Raw genomic sequence first — 19178 nt, forward strand, 5'->3', positions numbered from 1 at the left:
AGGGTTAGTAACCCTGGAGGCAAACCAGAAGCATCCACAGTATTTAGTAGATGTCTATGCCTTTTACACGGGACGATCAAATCACAACCTTTGGAGGTAGGGCGGAGGTGTTTATGTTTTAGTCATTTATATTAATGTTCTCCAGGTGATTTTAAAATTAGGTACTTACCATTGTGGTAAAATACATATAACACAAACTTTACCACTTTAACCATTTTTTCAGTATGTTAATTTAGGAGTATATGAGTTCTAGTGAAGGAGATAAGGATAGGTGAATGCATTGGGGAGGCAGAAAGTCCTGAAACAATGCAGCTTATATTTACATATAAGCTAAGCTATGAGGCTGTGAGTTTTAGCTAACCACTTGATAAATTTGTGGTCACTGCTGTGATTTGGATATGGTTTGAGTGTGTTCCACAAAGTTCATGTGTTAGAAGCTTGATCCTAGTGACACCGTTAGGGTGGAACTTTTAAGAGGTGGAGCCTAGTGGAAGGTAATTAGGCCATGAGGGCATCACATAGTGGGGAACAATGCTGGTCTCATGAAGACTTCTCCTGAGAATGAGTTGTTAATAAAAGGTGCACCTCTCTGCCTTTTTTTTCTGTTTAATTTTATTTTTTATATTACTATTGTGCTGGGTGGGGGCACATTGAAGTACTTCAATTGTTCTTACAATATATCAAATATATCATACTTGAATTCACCCCCTCCACTGCTCTCTGGAATCCTTCCTCCCCCGATTCCTAGAAAAGCTTCAACAGGTATCAGTTTTACATTTACTTACATGTGTATACATTATTCGCTTAACCCACTAACCTGTTCTGCCCTTCTGTTCTCCAATTTTATAGAAGAAAAAGCATAAAAAATAACAAGGAAAACATAGCATTTTTGCTAGATTGATATTAAGATACCTATACAGAGAGATTCCTTGTGTTGTTTCTGTGCATATATGTATTACAATCCAAAATGGTTCACCTCTACCAGACCTGTTCAGTACTCTCTAGTCCCCTTCCCATAGCGGCCTTGGCCAGTTTAAGATTACTATATTCCCTCCTCTACAGTAAGCACATCAACCATATTCAAGATTTAGGTTTCCTTCCTTTTCCCTGTTCTTCCCATGTGCAGTCTCCCCTTAGTGTGTGACCCATGTCCAATAATATTACTGCATTTGTTTTAGGTCTATAATCTGCATATAAGGGAGAACATGTGATTTTTGGCCTTCTGAGCCTGGCTAAGTTGGCTTAAGACGAAGTTCTCCAGTTCCACCCATTTACCTGCAAATGTCAAAATTTCCTTCTTCTTTGTGGCTGAGTAAAATTCATTGTGTATAAATACCACATTTTCTTATTTCATTTGTCAGTAGTGGGACATCTTGGCTCTTTCCATAGCTTGGCTATTGTGAATAGTGCTTCAATAAACATGGGTGTGCAGGTGTCTTTGGAATAACCTGATTCACATTCCTTTGGCTATATCCCTAGAAGTGGTATTGCTGGATCATATGGTAGATCTATTTTTAGTTTTTTAAGGAATCTCCATAGTGGTTGTACTAGTTTACATTCCCACCAGCAGTGTATGAGAGTTCCTTTTTTCCTGCATCCTCACTAACATTTGTTGTTAGTGGTGTTCTTTATGGTAGCTATTCTAACAAGAGTTGAGATGGAATGTTAGTGTGGTTTTGATTTGCATTTCCTTTGTAGCCAGGGATGGTGAGCATTTTTTCATGTGATTTTTAGCCATTTGGACTTCATCCTTTGAAAAAGTTGTGTTTAGTTCAGTTGCCCATTTCTTTATTGGCTCATTGATTTTTGGGAGTTTAGTTTTTTGAGCTCCCTGTATATTCTGGTTATCCCTTATCTTACATATAGCTAGCAAAGATTTTCTCCCATTCTATGGGAATCCTCTTCAATTTAGAGATCACTTCTTTTTTTGTGTGGAAACTTTTTACTTTCATGTAGACCCATTTGTCAGTCCTTTCTCTTAGTTGCTGAGCCACTCGAGTTCTGCCGAGGAAGTCCTTGCCTATACCTATTGCTTCCAAAGTATTCCCTGCTCTTTCCTGTACTAGCTTCAAGATTTCAGGTCTTATATTAAGGACTTCAGTTTGCTTTGAGTTGATACCTGTACAGGGTGACAGACATGGATCTAGTTTCAGTTTTCTGAAGGCAGATATCCACTTTTCCCAGCAACATTTGTTGAAGAGACTGTCTTTTCTCAACCATATGTTTTTGGCACCTTTGTCAAAAATTAGGTGAGCATAGCTGCATGGATTCATATCCAGGTCCTCTATTCTGTTCCACTGGTCTTCATGTCTGTTTTTGTGCCAATACCATGCTGTTTTTATTGCTACGACTCTGTAGTAGAGATTGAAGTTTGGTATTGTGATACCTCATGCGTTGCTCTTTTTGCTCAATATTGCCTTAGCTATTCATGGTCTTTTGTGTTTCCAAATGAATTTTAGGGCAGATATTTCAATCTCTGTGATGAATGTCATTGGGATTTTGATGGGAATTACATTGAACATGTAGATTGCTTTTGGTAGTACAGCCGTTTTTACTATGTTGATTCTACTAATCTATGAGCATGGGAGATCTTTCCACCTTCTGTAGTCTTCGATCTCTTTCTTTAGTGGTTTGTAGTTCTCCTTGTAGAGAATATAGGAATTGTGTTCCTGTATTCTTTCTCAATCTGCTTATTGTTGGTGTATAGAAAGGCTACTTATTTTTGTAAGTCAATTTTGTATCCTGCTACTTTGCTGAAGCTGTTTATGGTGTCTAAGAGTTTTTGAGGTCTTTAAGGTATAAGATCATGTCATCTGTGGATAAGGATTGTTTGACTACTTCTTTACCTATTTGTATTCCTTTTATTTCTTCTCCTTGCCTTACTGCTCTGGCTAGGAATTCCAAGACTATGTTCAATAGAATTGGAGGGAGTGGGCATTCTTGTCTCTTTCCTGACTTTAGGGGAAATGGTTTCAGTTTTTCCCCATTAAGAATGATGTTGGCTATAGGTTTGTCATATATAGCCTTTATAATATTGAGGTACATTCATTCTATTCCTAGTTTCATCAGAGCTTTTATCATGAAATGGTGTTCAATCTTATCAAAGGCTTTCTCTGCATCTATTGAGATGATCAAGTGGTTTTTGTCTTTGCTTCTGTTAATGTACTGTATTACTTTTTTTTTTTGAAGAACTGGGGCTTGAACTCAGGGCCTACACCTTGAGCCACTCCACCAGCCCTTTTTGGTGTTGGGTTTCTTTGAGACAAGGTCTTGCAAACTATTTGCCCAAGCTGGCTACAAACTACGATCCTCCTGATCTCTGCCTCCTTAGTAGCTAGGATTACAGGCATGAGTCACCAGTGCCCGGCTATATTACATTTAATAATTTGCATATGTTGAACCATCCCTGCATCCCTGGGATGAAGCCGATTTGGTCATGGTGAATGATCTTTCTGATATGCTGTTGGATTCAGTTTGCCATTATTTTATTGAGGATTTTTGCATCAGTGCTAATTAAAGAGATTGGTCTGTAGTTCTCCTTTTTGGATGTGTTGTTATCCAGTTTTGGGATGAGTGTAATACTGCCTTCATAAAGTGAATTAGGCAGTGTTCCTTCCCTTTCCATTTGGTGGAGAAGTTTAAGGAGAGTTGTTATTTCTCTCTGCCTTTCTGTCTCACCATGTAACCTCTTCCTCTTACAATTGTGCCCACCATGATGCCACCTGCCATGTTTTGAGGTAAACAGGCAGGTCCCCACCAGAGGCAAACTGAAGGGGATGCCACCTAATCATGGACTTAAATTTCCAAAACTGTGAGCTAAGTGAATTTCTTTCCTTATAATATAGTCAGTGTCAGGTACTTTGTTATAGCAACGTAGAATGGAATAATATAATGACTCATTAAATAACTTTAAAATTGTGCTATCAGGACTAAAAGAAAACAGGAATTACAGAAAATCATTCAGCAAAAGCAAAACTTTTTGCATAAATTATTTTACCATCTCATGGCTTCTTTTGATTTATAAGTGCATACCAGCTTTAGTAATGAAGACTTTTCAAACTGGATAGCCAATGTTTGAAGTTTGCATTATAGCCTTGGATTCTGACAAATGCTGCATATATCAGTGTGTGTTTGTGTGTGTGTGTGAATAATTCTTCAGCTTATCAGCTCCAAATACAAATCTTCACCTAAAATGTCACTAAATATTGGTATCATTGTTAAAAGCAGATGCCTTTTTTGCACAATGTTCTAACTTAAATCAAGCTCTAAAATTGACCCTTGCAGTGTATCTTCACAGTATTCATGTCAATACTGCAAATGTAAAAGATTTAATTTTTTCCATCATTCCCTTCCTCTTAGCTTCCCAACAACAGCAGCTCCCATCTCATAAAACATCAGCCATTACTTATTATAAATTTTGTCTTCAAGTTCTTTCTAGAGGTCACCAAATGCACAATATCAAAATTTGTACAAGAGAAAAAACTACCTTGGTCTGCTGAAATCATCATTTCTGGATGTGGGAGGGAATAATAGCTTATTTGATCCTTGACTTATAGAACAAAAATAAAGCAACATTTTCATAAAGCAAGTAATCAGTGGCCCATGAATTGAAGTAAAAGGAATCAATTTCTGGGAACAGTTAATGAGAGTTAATGAGCAAGATATTTTCTTTAAGATTTGAGAAATCATGATAGCTGGTTCAATTCTATACAAATCAAGATCAAAATCCTTAGAACAACTGATTCCCTTTGAACTTAAACATCATAGAAAGTTTAAAAGAAACTGAACCAGATATCTCCAAATTTGTTCTCTAGGATGAAGTATAAAGGTCATTTGAATGAGATCAAAACCTTGACATTTTCACATTTTGTCATGAACCAGGCTAAATCAATCAAAAAATATAAAAACTTTCTCTTACTTAATTCTGAGCATATTATTCTCTCAAATGACACAGAGAGCTGATCAAATCCAAAACACAACATCAACAATGTATTTAATCATAGAATCAGTTTCTCTAATGAATGACAAAGAAAGTTAACTACTAGTGCTTTTCTTTCTGGAGATACTGCAATCATATTCCACTTGAGAAAAATTAAAATAAACTACTAATAATGGAATTTCTCCACATTAAAATTCAAATGCTATACTCTTCAGTTACTGTGATAGACAAGATGAAATGTCCCAGACTCTAGGGTATCTTGCAATGGATAAATAACTTACATGGGCAGCCTATGTCTCTAGAAGGCAAGTGTATTTGCCATACTCAGAGAATCTAGGAGCCTCACAAGGGAAAGACACTAAGAATGGGATCACTGTCAAAGATCAGAAATTTCTTATCTTTGTTTAGGTTTACTCACATGCCAAGAGAACTAAGAGAACTTGTTTAACATGAACTGACTACAGCCCTTGCTATAGAAATGTGCTAGAAAATTTTAAGTTGGTGAACTTCATTAGCAAAGATGAGCTTTAGATGGAAAAGAGGATAGAAAGAAGAGAAGTGGAAAATACATTAGAAAAGTTTGAATGGAGAACATTCAGATAAGATGCTACAGAAGGCCAGACTTAGCCAAATGACAATGGAGTCACCAAAGCTTTTGGGGCAGAGGAGTTATGTGATGATGCTGTTTTAAGGATGACAATATGGTGCCTGGAAGATAGGCTGAAAGAGGGTTGTCAACTGACAACCAGCCAAGAGATATCTCTGCTCTGAGCCATCCTAGAAATAGGGTGAATTTTAGTGGGGAGTGAATGTTTAGTTGGATAGTGGGAAGATCTTTGGCCCTCCTTATTCCTTGCCTGGAAGATTTGAGTTTAAGTACCACATTGGCATGGTCAGCAGGTTGTTTGGCTTTTAAGCTTGGAAAGATCAAATCTACATTAAGATTCTTGTCTTCTGCTATTGGAGACTGTGTAAAGGACATGACAGACAATCAAGTTCTGTCTTGGACTAATCCATAACTAGACTCCTGAGTCCTCAGGCATTGTGAAGGCAAACTGCGGAGGTGTGACCCAGGCCTCCAAACCTCAACCACCATCTGACTCTGAATCAAGAGCTTGGCATTACTATTCCTAGGATAGAGTGAAGCACATTCTGCTGATCTTTGCTGAATAACCATGAGTATCATTAGCTCTGAGAAGGCACAGTCATCTCAGCCACAATGTGATCTCCCTTACTAGAGATAGGGATATGGCAAGTTTTTTTGAAGCTGAATACTTTTAAGAAAAAAAAGTTCAGAAAAAAGATAAAAAGTGGACAGATGAGTCCAGGGAACAATTGATTTCAGACAGTACCCTACAGAAAAGAAAGCTAAGCAGACTATATAACAGATTGCAGGTGTTTAAAATGCCAGTTGTGGACTTGACTGGCAAATGCGTGCTTGCAGAATGATGAATCACCTCAGCTTACCCCTGGGCTTATGGCTGTGGAGAACTGTTTAGCATTCCAGTTCCATTGTTGAGCTATGGACTCGAGGGGCCTCTAGTGGCTGCTGCCAGTCTCATTAGGAGAAAAAGGGATAACTGCTATGTCATCTAAGAGTTGTATGCCCAGAATTTAAAATGGAACAGTTCTAAGGATTTTTGTGACAGTTAAAGAACTTTGGAGTGACTAAGAAGTGAGCAGAGTCTGTAATAACAAAATAGCAATGTTGGAACCTCTTGACTTTATGTTTACATGCTACTGCATGAGTACCACAAGAGGTTCCCTGATGAAAATAAGACAGATGGTCAAAATATACAGTCCCAGAAAATGTAATTTGACTTTCCTCTCAACACCCACTTTAAGATGCTAAGCAGATGTTGCAAAAATAACTTTTAAGTCCATTTAGTCCAATTGGTTGCACAATCTTCTTTACTTCTCATCAATAGCCTGCTCAGAGAGCCCATGAGAGTATAGACAGAGAGTAATGATACATCTTTGGTAGGAAAGCAAAATACACCTAAGCTTTCTCTTATTTGATTTTAAATGATGCCTTCTAGAAAGTGGGACTGAAAGTCTCCTGAGAAGTGCTCAAGTTAGAAAAGTTAATGAAAACTAGGTGAATCTAACAGGAGTCCTATAGAACAAAGCTATATAATGAGAGGGACCATGTCTGCCCTGTTCTGCACTATATTTCCTATTCATTACACATAGAAAGTTTTCAAAACAATTTTTTATCAATTACAGGTTGGGGAAGGGAGAGGATAAACGCCAGTTAGTAATAGAAATATACATATTACCATTATCCCAGAACTAGATCTTCTTGGGATACCATGATAAGAATGAAAAAGACCTGAACAAGATGTAATCCAATAAGAGAAAGACACTCAGAAGTCATGAGTTCTCTATCAGGAAGTAGAAAGTGGTAACTATACTCCTTAATATTTAAAAACTCAGAAAAGCACCTTTACTCTTGATTATTCCTCTTATCATACTCTATACCTGAGAATGATGTGGGAATAACTTAGTAAAATCAAAGTGTGCCAAAATGACATTGAGGAAAACCAAGGAATTCATTTGAATACATCTCCAACAGTGTAAGCTTAAAGATGACAAATTAGACATCTGTACCTATCTCCTCTCCTTCTCAAGTCCCCATTAAATCAGTACGAAAGGAATAAGAATCACGCATAACAACAGTGAGAGACTATGGCTTGAGAGACTATGAGAAGTTTCTGGAAGCAGGGAGTAAAGGTGACATTGACTCTGGAGGCTGAATGGGAGGAAGTTGAAGCCTATAATTCAGGTTGTATGTATTGCTGCCAAAGGAACCAACAACCTGCCTGGTGGCCCAGTGAAGTGTTGGTAGGGTTTCAGGCTGAAAACCCAATGAAGGGAATGAAAATGGGGAATTAATGGGAGTTCTGAATACAGAACAGCTGACTTCCCCAACCCATCAATCCTGACAGCCAGAAGATAAGCATTTGTCCCAGAAGGAAGACACAATGGTTCTTTCCTGAAGGAATGGAACAAAAACTGGGAGAGCTAGAGCAACCAATGAGAATATTTTTATACCAAAGCAAAATCTACTGTGTGCTAGAATTTAGAGGCTACTCAACATAATAACCAGCTTCTTAAGCACACCCCATAAAGCAATAGTAACCATCAATGCACTACTCTAGCTCACAAAACCCCAGACTAAACTTTATAGGACCTTGTTTTGAATTTAAAAATGACCAAATAAAGCTTACCAGGTCTTCTAAGATAGGCTTCCTAAATGAAATGAAAAAGTAGAAAATAACTAAATTTTAAGAAATACTCAGAAATTAATGAATTATATTCTGGGAAGAGAATGTAAAATTATTATCTTTAGAGCAATTTGAGAAGATATTATATTTACAAAACATAAATGGGGTACTATGAGAAAGGAACTATCAGAGAACATGAAAGAGATCTTGTAATTAAAACTATAAAAGTTGTTACTAGAGTTTAAAGATATTTTGCAAATAGCCAGAAACTCTTCTAAGCATTTTATTGACACAGCAAGCTTATTGTGTAAATAGTATGATTTTTTTTTATATCCAAAGAGTAGCACAATTAAGCAACTTGCCCAAAGTCACATAGCTAAGGAATCACAATTAAAACCTACTTAGGTGCCTGAGCATGGTGGTATAAACCTGTAATTCCAGCAAGAGGATTGCCAGTCTGAAGCCAACCTGAGCCACATAGGGAATTCCACACCAGTATGGGCCATATAGCAAGACCCTATCTCAAAAAACAAACAAATGAACAACAACAACAAAACAATCACTTAGTCTAACGCTGGAGATCACATGCTCAACTTCTATGCTATGCTATTTCCAGTAATCATGGCTAACACTTATTATGTGTTTACACTGTGATAGGCACCATGTAACTCTGTGATAGACACCATGATAAGTGTTTTAACTTATTTAGTTCTTAGAACAACCCTCTGCATAAATACTATTAGTTGATTCTGTAGGAAGCATAAGTAAGAAATGATAAGAAACTTCCAGGGGTCACACAGAAAACTGGGAAGGAGAGGTTTGAATCCATGACATCTTGTTCAAGAACTTACTTTTGCCCTCTAAAGCATAAGGGTAGAACTATGAAAGGAAAGATAATCTCTGCCACTTGGTAAATTGGTAAATTCCAAATGAAAGAACAGAGAACACAAAGGTGAATAAAATCAGCAAATAAATTTAAAATGGAAAGTTACCAAGCTGGAGCAAGACTAAATTTCACATGGAGGCTTACTAGAACAGTGTGGAGGCTAGACATCCCACTGTGGAATTTTACAGCAATAAAGAAAGAGAGAACATGCTAACATTTCTACTGATGTTACAGGTATGTTGATGGCAAAAGACAGGGAAAAACAGATAAAATGATGTTTGACTGAGAATAGAAATCACATCTACTGGATTGGCACTAGAAGACAGTAGGGCCATAACTTAAATTTCTGAGAAGGAGTGGCATTCAATCTAGAATTTTGTTATCAATGAAGTTTGAAGACAAAGAGGAGACAATTTAGATTTGTTGGAAATGAGAAACTCTATCTTCTCTCCTAAGTAGTTACTTGAAGCTGTGCTCCAACATACAGTAAATTAAACAAAAAAAGAGAAATATACAGAATCCAGGAAATAATGACCTCAACCCAAGAAAACAATTTAAAAAACTCCCACATGCAGCAGGTTCGTGCCAAGATCAACTAGTCTAGCCCGAAGCAAGGGTTGCAGGGCTTTTGGTGAGGAGCAAGGGAGAAGACAGGGCAGGGATATAATTGAAAAATGGCAGTTTCATGAAAACAACAAAGATATACAACAGAAAAAATTAATTATAACTAATTTTCCAGTGAATATGAATAATACATTGGTGTGGCAATGTAAATTCTTTACACTAATATTCAACCAGTGTACAAAGTACAGATGATTGTGATTACAAAACAGAATGTAAAGATTGAAAAGGAAAGTACAATGAGCAACAGTAGGAAATGGAAGGAGAGAGGGGGGAAAGGAGAGATCCTGTCAGGGCTACTGCACAGAGGTGCTCAGCTGTTGATGCAATGAGAACTGAAAGCAAATACCTGGAGAAGTGACATGTTTTCTTTACATGAAGAGCTATCATCCATGCCCACACTGATTAAGTCTATCTGGACAAACATCATCTCCTAATTCACATTAAGTATGCTATTTTTACTCATAAGTCCCTTTGTGAAGGTAACAATGTGTTACAATGTTAATGGATAGAAAATATATGTAAGGTGGGATAGAGGTAGAAGAAAGATCACAGATGTTAGCTTATCTATCATATGAAAAGCCAAAAAATTGTGCTATAAGTATATTATTTAGACTTGGGATAATATCAATGAAATATTTTAAAACTGTTAAAAGTAATTGCAAATAAGAAGGAGAAATAGGGCTGGTCACATGGAGGGCCAATTATTTCTAATTTTTTACTCTAAGTCCTTTTATACAATTAATTTTTAAACTACTATACATTTGTGATTTTCATAAAGCAGACATTTTAAAGCAATAGAAAAAGTATTTTAACTCAGTCTGTTTTCTCTTCCATAATCTTTTTTTCTCTGCAGTTATATTTTAAGACTATAAAATATGGAGATTAGAGAATGCAGAAACAGATGGAACATGCCAGGCATGGTGAAGCATGTCTGTAACCTCAACACTAGGTAGAATAAGGCAGAAGGATTATAAATTGAAGGCCAGCCTGGGCTACATAATGAGACCCTGACTCAAAGAAAAAAAAGAAAGTAGAAGAAAAGAAATAGATGAGACAAGGTCACATATAGCCCACAAATATTATGTCAGAAAAAATACGTAAAACCAAAGGACATTAGTAGAAGAGAGATTTTTGCAAGAAAGAATAATAACAAAATAATCTGGATGGAAAAGGACATGAAATTCTATTTAGTTTTTTACCACGTGGTTATTTATACTTTCACAAAGCATGTATTGAGTTCTTACTGTGCCAGGCACCTTGCTGATAAATAATTGACCTGGATACCATTCCTACTCTTTAGGTACTTATGATTTTGTAGAACTGGTAAGAATAGAGCCCAGAATGAGCAAATCATGGAATAAATCTCACAAGAGAAGTACATATGTGCTGTAAGAGTTCAAAGGAAGGTACAATTGCCTTATGTGGCAAATTATCAGCTTGACTGATGCTAAAAGTCAGGGAGGCATCACAGAACAAGATAGTCATGTAATGGCCAAGTATATCTGTTGGGAAAAAAGTGTTGTTCTCAGTTCTTAGCCATAACTATGGAATATGTGATGTCATCTAAAGACAACTATCACAGTGATCAATCGTTCTGAAAACACATGCCAAATTAATGATAGATGGTAAATATTCATATGCCAGGAATATCTGTTAGAATTCTAAACACTCTTCCAAAACCACAATCAGTACAATAGAAACTGTCTTCCTTAAACAACCAATTGAAACTTCATGAAACAAAATTAAATGTAGTTATCTAACCAGGCCCAAGAAAAGTGAAATTCTGGGGTACCTTCTCTCTTTAGGCCACAGTAAACCCATATGCTTCAGAGTGCAATCATGAGATAAAGCAAACTTTCAAGATTGAAGGTCACTTTAGAGGAGATGAATAGAAGAGACTTTATATTTAGTTATACTAAACAGAATCTGATTTAAGAAAAAGCCAATGGTTAGAACGCGTATTAACTTTCCATTGACTTCTCCAGTAAAAGTATCTGTTGATCATATAATGGGGTACTCTCATATTCCCCTTATGTTTCCTTCCATGGTGATGGACATTGCTTTCCACCTTCATATTCACTCTTCCAGGAATACTTGTGAACAGAGATATAGAAATGACATGACTATCTCTAGCCCTTTCCTTTATCTATATTCTCATAAGCTCCAGTTGTTCACGGAGACTCAGCCATTTAGTTTTGCTTACGGAAACAAGCTCCCACAAAGAATAGCAGTAGATGCCAGTCATTCTTGTGGCTGGGTGTTCAAATCTTCTAACACGTAGATGCAGTATTAACAATACTAGGAGCCTAATAGACACAAAACCATGTCTCTAAAGTGATCATTCTGAATAATAAATGATGGGCTTTGCTCTTCTCCTTCCTCATTCTCCTGGCTTTCCTAATCAATGCAGAACATGAAAGGAAAAAGAGATTGATACATATTGGGCCTCCTAAAAATGCAGCAACAATGTCCTAACAAATATTCACAATATGAAGCAGTATGATTGGCACTATTAGGCATTTGGGTTGCACTAAAGCAACCCTAGATCTACAAGGCTGAATAACTACACATTTAAACATTACTCAAATTTCCCTATTCCTCCTGCCTCTGATGACATATATACAGAGTCCTCATTTCATTTTTGCCACACATGCATGCATATACAGATAGTATGCATATATATGTTATGTAGAAATATATATATACATATATATGTATATATATATACATACACATACAATGGAACATTTCAAATAAATAACAAAAGCAAAAGAAGAGAAAGTAGAATAAAGAACTTCATCTACTTGTCTTAAAATAACTAAATATCTAATCTTATTTAAACCACATTTGGACTCCAGCCTTTCTCCTACTGACACCACTGTCCCTTGTCCTTGCCTGTCTGGAACCTCCAGAATTGTTGACAAAAGTAGAGAAATCAGAAAAATGAGAAATATGAGTCTAGTGATTTGAATACATGTTCCCTGCCCTCAGAAAGCTTACACTACAGAAAGAAAAGATTAATATATATAATCGATTGATAGATAGATAGATGTATGTATAAAGTCAACTCAGTGTTTGACTTTAAACTTCTTGCTATTGACACTTAACTTATTTTCTCTCATTGTACCAAAAGGAGTTTGTGAGATATCTAGTGGATGGTATGTATGTAAAAGATGAATAAAAGCAACATGATTAGGATAGACAGTTAGAAGACCCATGCCATCCCCTCCTTAGGAAATTACCTTGTAGTAAATATGGAAAAGGGAGAAACCCAATGGATGTAGGGGAGAGAGAAATACAGAGTTTTACCTTACTATGGATCAGAGCAAAGTCTCACAAACTTTTCTTCAATTTTTAACTGAATATAATTAAATGGGGTGTTTTTACAGTAATTATGAGTGGTGTGTTAAAGCCATACATTGTTTTTGCCAACAATGGTCAGTTTCCACTATTGGTTGTTTGAGCTCCTCCCAAATGCTGATTATCCCTTTGAGTGGCAGCACATTACCGTATGCAGAGGAAGCTGGAGTTGGGCCAAGGAGTTAGAGGTAGAAAAGAGATGGGAAATAGCTCAGGCAAATGGGAGAGGAAGGAAGAAGGGCCAGGCTAAAAATGGAGATAAGAAACACTGAATATAAAATTGCTTACTTCATTTCACATTTTTGCCTAAGATATTTGAAATGGCTATAAAATAGTATATTTTTACTTTTATTTGAGACACTTGAAGCTACTGAAGGTAATTTTCTTGGAAGGAACAAAAATATTAGAGTATAGTTAGGAAAAAAACCAAAGAATCCAAGGAGAACCAGAAGAAAGGCACAAATACTGGGCTGAAAACTCACATACATGGCAAAAAATTAAGATTTTTAGAGGAAACACAAAGAACTTTCAGAATTAAATGGTGGCCCCACGATGGTAGCTCGTGCTTATAATCCTAGCTACTCAGGAGCCAGAGATCAGGAGGATTGCAGTTGGAAGCCAGCTCTGGACAAATAGTTCTCCAGATCTTATCTCGAAAGTACCCAACACAAAAAAGGGCTGGCAGAGTGACTCAAGTGGTTGAGCTCCTGTTTAGCAAACATGAGGCCCTGAGTTCAAACCCTAGTACCACCACCAAAAAAAAAAAAAAAAACCCTAATTGATACCACTATTTCATTTCAAAGAAATTAAAAAGATTTCAAGAATATACCCCAAATGAGCCATGGAAACATTTCTAGTTCTTTCTAGACTGGGTGCAGAAAGCAAAATGTCTAAGAGTGCTTAAGGAATGATTTAATAGTTCCATTATAAGAAAATGATAATGGGAATCTCCACCCTGTAAAAATTTTTAAATTCCTGTTAGAAAACTGCTTCCTGAGGGCTTTGCACTATCAGTGAAAAAAATAAATCAACTGAGATGTGGATGATAAAAACCTATGACCACTTAATGTCAGCTCCCTCTTTCACTTATGCATGAAATATGATAACCTAAAACTAGTGATAAGGATTTCTAAAATATGAATTCTACATAAATCTAGATAGATGCAAAATGAATATTATAATTTGAAAAAATATTATTAATAATTTAGAACATCCATTTGTTTTAAGAAAATACTCATAGAATCAGCTGGCATTACTTATCCTACTGTATATATGAAGCAATGAGTTTGTGATATTAAAAGCCTAAATCATGTATTATAATATCTTTCCTTGACATTTTTTCTGGAGGAAGTATTTGATTCTTAAACAGTATTATGTAGCAATTTTAGATTTTTTGACTGTCTAATTTTGCTGTTTGCTTTTCAGTCTGTATTCTTCAAAGGAAATAAATGAATATTCAGAGATGGGATACCTAGTCTTCTTTCCAGAGGTAAAAAATTGAGATGTGACTTCTACTTGAAATAAATCATCTTTCTCCTACTAATATAAAAATTCATAATGTAACCTCTGGTTCCATGTTTTGGGGTGAACCTACAGAGGCAATGGGAAAGGCAGAACAAGCTCAGTTAAAAAAGGAATGAAATGGGACTGCTCCTTTGCTGAAATCTGCTAGTCAGGTTAGGACTGATAAAAGCCAGAAACAGCAGGATTTTGAAATTAATCTGAGTTATTGGATGAATCACTACTTTGTTCTGTTATATGGAAGTAACAGTAGCAGAGGTTTTTAATCCATTTAGCAGTTGGTGGGTGCTGTGGTGTGTATACGGTTTGTCTTCCAGCGGTTGATGTGCTAGAACATGATGGGCTTGTCAAGAGTGGTGGTATTGAGGTGGTTGAATCTTTAAGAGCAGGGCCTAATAGCCTCAAACAAAATCAAATACCTAGGTGTAAACCTAACAAAAGATGTGAAAGACCTCTACAAGGAAAACTATACACTTCTGAAGAAAGAGATTGAGGAAGACTACAGAAAGTGGAGAGATCTCCCATGCTCATGGATTGGTAGAATCAACATAGTAAAAATGTTGATACTCCCCAAAGTAATCTACATGTTTAATGCAATTCCCATCAAAATTCCAATGACATTCATTAAAGAGATTGAAAAATCTACTGTTAAATTCATATGGAAACACAAGAGGCCACGAATAGCCAAGGCAATACTCAGTCAAAAGAACAATGCAGGAGGTATCACGATACCTGACTTCAAACTATATTACAAAGCAATAACAATAAAAACAGCATGGTACTGGCACAAAAACAGACATGAAGACCAGTGGAACAGAATAGAGGATCCAGATATGAAGCCACACAACTATGAGCAACTTATCTTTGACAAAGGAACTAAAAATATACGATGGAGAAATAGCAGCCTCTTCAACAAAAACTGCTGGGAAAACTGGTTAGCAGTCTGCAAAAAACTGAAACTAGATCCATGTATATCACCCTATACCAATATTAACTCAAAATGGATCAAGGATCTTAATATCAGACCCCAAACTCTTAAGTTGATACAAGAAAGAGTAGGAAATACTCTGGAGTTAGTAGGTATAGGTAAGAACTTTCTCAATGAAACCCCAGCAGCACAGCAACTAAGAGATAGCATAGATAAATGGGACCTCATAAAACTAAAAAGCTTCTGTTCACCAAAAGAAATGGTCTCTAAACTGAAGAGAACACCCACAGAGTGAGAGAAAATATTTGCCAACTATACATCAGACAAAGGACTGATAACCAGAATATACAGGGAACTTAAAAAACTAAATTCTCCCAAAACTAATGAACCAATAAAGAAATGGGCATGTGAACTAAACAGAACTTTCTCAAAAGAAGAAATTCAAATGGCCAGAAAACACATGAAAAAATGCTCACCATCTCTAGCAATAAAGGAAATGCAAATTAAAATCACGCTAAGATTCCACCTCACCCCTGTTAGAATAGCCATCATCAGCAACACCACCAACAACAGGTGTTGGCGAGGATGCGGGGAAAAAGGAACCCTCTTACACTGTTGGTGGGAATGTAGACTAGTACAACCACTCTGGAAAAAAATTTGGAGGCTACTTAAAAAGCTAGACATCGATCTACCATTTGATCCAGCAATACCACCCTTGGGGATATACCCAAAAGACTGTTACTCCAGAGGCACCTGCACATCCATGTTTATTGCGGCACTATTCATAATAGCCAAGTTATGGAAACAGCCAAGATGCCCCAGCACTGACGAATGGATTAAGAAAATGTAGTATCTATACACAATGGAATTTTATGCAGCCATGAAGAAGAACGAAATGTTATCATTCGCTGGTAGATGGATGGAATTGGAGAACATCATTCTAAGTGAGGTTAGCCTGGCTCAAAAAACCAAAAATTGTATGTTCTCCCTCATATGTGGACATTAGATCAAGGGCAAACACAACAAGGGGATTGGACTTTGAGCACATGATAAAAGCGAGAGCACACAAGGGAGGGGTGAGGATAGGTAAGACACCTAAAAAACTAGCTAGCATTTGTTGCCCTTAACGCAGAGAAACTAAAGCAGGTACCTTAAAGCAACTGAGGCCAATAGGAAAAGGGGAACAGGTACTAGAGAAAAGGTTAGATCAAAAAGAATTAACCTAGAAGGTAACACCCATGCACAGGAAATCAATGTGAGTCAATGCCCTGTATAGCTATCCTTATCTCAACCAGCAAAACCCCTTGTTCCTTCCTATTATTGCTTATACTCTCTCTACAACAAAATTAGAGATAAGGGCAAAATAGTTTCTGCTGGGTATTGAGGGAGGGGAGCGGGAGGGGGCGGAGTGGGTGGTAAGGGAGGGGGTGGGGGCAGGGGGGAGAAATGAACCAAGCCTTGTATGCACATATGAATAATAAAAGAAAAATGAAAAAAAAAATAAGAGTAGGGCCTAATGTAAAGTAATTAGGTCAGGGGTCACAGCTCTCAGAAAGAATTGATTCTGGTCTTAAATGAATTAATTCTTGGGAGAATGGGTTGTTAAAAAGCAAGGCCACCCCGCAAGCTTGGTCCCTTCTACGTGCACTTCTCTGCCAGGCTGTGGTGAATCCTGAGAGGCCTTCATCAGAGGTCAAACAGATGAAACTACCTGATATTGGTCTTTTAGCTTCCAAAACTGTAAGCTAAATAAACATTTTTTCCTTGTAAACCTTTTCTGGTGCTGTACCTAGCACCAGATAGTTTGTTAAAGCAGCATAAAATGAATGAATACAATGGTTATTTAAGACATTACCAATTTTGGGGTACTATGAATGAAGTTGCTATAAATATTCACATGTCAGTCTTTATATAGACCCATGTTTTATCTTTAGTAAGCACTCAGGAGAGAGACTGCTGCATCTTATATTAAATGTATGTTAAAATTTAGAAAAACTGCCAAACTCTTTTCAAAAGTGGCCTCTTATTTTGCATCCCTGCAATGTGTAGCAATCCATTTATTCTATAACCTCATCCTCGCTTGGTATGAAGTCCTTTTAATTACGTCCACGCTAGAAGGCATATAAGTGATAACTTGGTTTTTTTCGTTTGTTTTCTTGAAGCAGGGTCTCGCTATATAGCCCAGGCTTGTCTGGAACTTACACTGAAGCCCAGGTTGGCCTCAAACTCACGACCTCCTAACTCAGTTACCAAGTACTGGAATTACAGGTTTGTACCACCATGCTTGGCTGGTAACTTGTTTTAGCTTGTATTTTCCTTGTGACTAATTATGTTGAGCAACTTTTCATGTGCTTATTTGTCATCCTCACATATTTCTTCACATATTCCACCATTTTAACTGAGATTTTTGTCTGCTTATGTAGTTAGAGTTAATTACATATTGGGGTACTGCTGTATGTCAGATACATGTAGTTCAATTATGTTCTCCAACTCTGTGGTCTCTCTTCAAAGCCTTAGTTTTTCCCACTGTATCAGAGAATTACAAACTGAGTTCCACAAGGCATCAGAGCTGCAGAGTAGCAGAGGACTGCTGAGGTGGATGTGGGAAGGAGTAGTTTTGCTATCTCCCTTCCTCCTTTGCAGTCTCCCTCTTTCTCTGTCTGTCTTTCATATATTGATCTGTCTGTTTATATATCCATTGCCATATTTTTTAGGTGAACAGGATGAGTATGATTAAGGCGGTTAAGGAGGAGACAGCACAGCAGGAAGCCCTCAGGAGTGCAGCGCCTTCTACTCCTCCAAAGGATGATGATTAGGGATATATTTTGACCCTACAGCCATCAGGAATGAGCTACTTCTCAGTTATCATGTCTTCAAATTCATCTGCATTAAATTTGGTAAAGCCACATTTCTTTGAAATGTGGATCTTCTGGCTGTCAGAGAGTTTGAACTTGGCTATGCATCAAGCCTCAATCACATGTTCCTTGTTTTGCAGTGTGGTGTAGATGGACATGACTACCTGGCCAATGTGAACCATGGCCACTGTGCTCTGGGGCTTTCCAAAGGCATCTCACATACCTGTCTGGAGTCTAGACTGGGAATGGCATGAGAACAGAGACATGGACATCTACGGAAAAATGTCTCTAAGGTCCCTTAAGGCAACTCACATAAGCAACAGGCTGCATACACTACCGAGGAAGCTTTTGTTTGCAGCCACACTGTACCAACTGCTCATGAGTTAAAAAAAAATCTTTTTTTTGGCAGTACTAGGGTTTGAACTCAGGGTTTCCTGTTTGCAAGGCAGGTACTCTACCGCTTGAGCCATGCCTCCAGCCCCCATTTCTATATTTTTAAATATCAGATATTGCATAAGATTTTTGGCAAAATATTTGAAATTACCACCACCATGTGGATGTTCTGACAGTTATTTACAAGATGTAATCTTACTTTCCAAAATTTTATAATAACACTGATAGGGACTTAATGACAGTTGGCCTTAATTCGCATGGCTTAAGAACTTAATGGACTTTTGGCACTTTTTTTTTTGGTGGTACTGAGGTTTGAACTCAGGGCTCCATGCTTGCTACACAAGTACTCTACTGCTTGAGCCATACTTCCAGCCCTTTTTTGCTCAAGTTAGTTTGTACATAGTGTCTTGATTTTTGCCCAGATTGGCCTGGACTATAGTTGTCC

General features: G+C 37.2%; 1 non-coding gene across 1 annotated transcript; it reads right to left on the reverse strand.

The window, feature by feature from the left end:
- Positions 1 to 18620: 18620 nt before the first annotated feature.
- On the reverse strand, positions 18621 to 18751 carry LOC141424484 (small nucleolar RNA SNORA70). The gene has a single exon (XR_012449397.1). It is a non-coding gene; the product is annotated as a small nucleolar RNA SNORA70 (small nucleolar RNA).
- Positions 18752 to 19178: the final 427 nt, after the last annotated feature.

This window comes from Castor canadensis, chromosome 6 (genome assembly GCF_047511655.1).
Source record: "Castor canadensis chromosome 6, mCasCan1.hap1v2, whole genome shotgun sequence".
Classification (NCBI taxonomy): domain Eukaryota; kingdom Metazoa; phylum Chordata; class Mammalia; order Rodentia; family Castoridae; genus Castor; species Castor canadensis.